Here is a 1668-nt window from a genome sequence, read left to right as displayed (position 1 = left end):
CTAATAACAGCGTTCATTTCAATCCGACATTCAAATTAAAATATTGAATAATATGCAGTGTTTCCCCCAGAACGTGCACTCTATTTGTGGCGGCATATATATGCAAATTAATTTTCTGCCAGCAGGAGGTGCTTGTAGAGCGCAAGAGATCAGGTTTCCCCGGTAACGCTGTACACAAAGCAGCGCTCTGCTCACAAATGGTGCTCAGGCATTACAGGCAAGATTAAATGAAAATGACATCCATAATTTTCTGAAGACAGTCGTTTCCTTCAGAAATACATTGATATAAATACACCCGCACCAGGTTTCGACTTAGACACGTGCAGTGCTCATGTTTATTCAACGAAGTCAAAGCCTTTTGGAAAATCTATTTGTGGCTGTGAGTTTTGATATTGTGGCGGTCTGCCTCAAATAAATCAATGTATGGGAAACACAAATATTAAAAATTAAAATGAAACTTACCTGCTTGAACTCTTTCATTTTATCTGGGTGTCTTTAAAGTGTTTTGTTCGTTTGGTGTGTTTCCTCGTTTTGATGTCGCCACGTCTCAGTGCTTTTGTGAAGAGAGCGCATCTGTGCACCTTTCGGATAGCGCATCAAGAACTGGGTTAACCGGGTACTCGGTACTTAAAGAAACCTGGTAAAAATGCGTATTTGCTGAATGCAAACGGCAAACAAGAAAGTATTATAATGTTTGCCTTTCTATTACTAATAATATTAAAGTAATCGTTATAATACTTTTTTTTGTATACATTTTAATTCCTTTGTTTAACAGTTCTATCTGATTATTAGATAGACTTATCCATATTAGACAGAACTGAATGACGACAGCGAACAAGAGGGAGAATGTGAGCACTAGGCGCTGCCGTTCTCAGCGACGTCAAAATAAAAGTCCCGCCTTGAACGCATCGGCCAAACAGAAAAACTTATCGGCCAATGCCGATATTTGAAAAATACCAAATATCGGCCGATATATACTAGGGCTGTGCGATTAATCGAAATCGAAATCGCGATTTGAGACGTTGCGATTTCCTAATTGCAATGCCTGCGATATGAACGGACGAGACGCACTCACGCAGTCTGTCTCGTAATGCTCGTTTATACTCACACCTGGCTTCGCACCGCAAGTCTTCACGAGCGCGTCTGGCAGTATGGATGAGGCTTGACGCACGCGCGCAACCTGTGTCGACTCACGCCTGGCTCCGCGTTTAAAACGAATGTAAATTCAGTCTAACTGCTTTGCTAATTTCACTTGAATGAAATGAAACATTCAGCACATTTTCCCCTTGTTCTTAAAATCCCAAATACTTAAAATGAATAAATCAGCCTATGTAACATATGTAATACTTTAATAATTGACTTAAGATATACAGTTCTTTATTTATAAAAAATAAACAAATATTTTCTGTGAAATTCAGTAATTAACTTAATTCTGTAAAAGTAGTTATACCATTATAATCTTGCCTGCTGAAAAAAAAAACAATAGAACCCCTCCCAAAACACAATAACAAATGTAATGGATTTCAGGGTTATAATAGGAATTGTATTGGTTTTAATGTAAACCATGATGGTGTCTATTTGATGGATTCTATTGGTGGGATGTAATCTGGCAGATGGCAACCAATAGAACAACAGTAATTCCTATTGGAATAATGCCCAAAACAAAAA

The sequence above is a fragment of the Sinocyclocheilus grahami genome, unplaced genomic scaffold (assembly GCF_001515645.1).
Source record: "Sinocyclocheilus grahami isolate Dianchi unplaced genomic scaffold, SAMN03320097.WGS_v1.1 scaffold255.1, whole genome shotgun sequence".
Lineage (NCBI taxonomy): Eukaryota > Metazoa > Chordata > Actinopteri > Cypriniformes > Cyprinidae > Sinocyclocheilus > Sinocyclocheilus grahami.
This window is presented reverse-complemented; position numbering follows the sequence as displayed.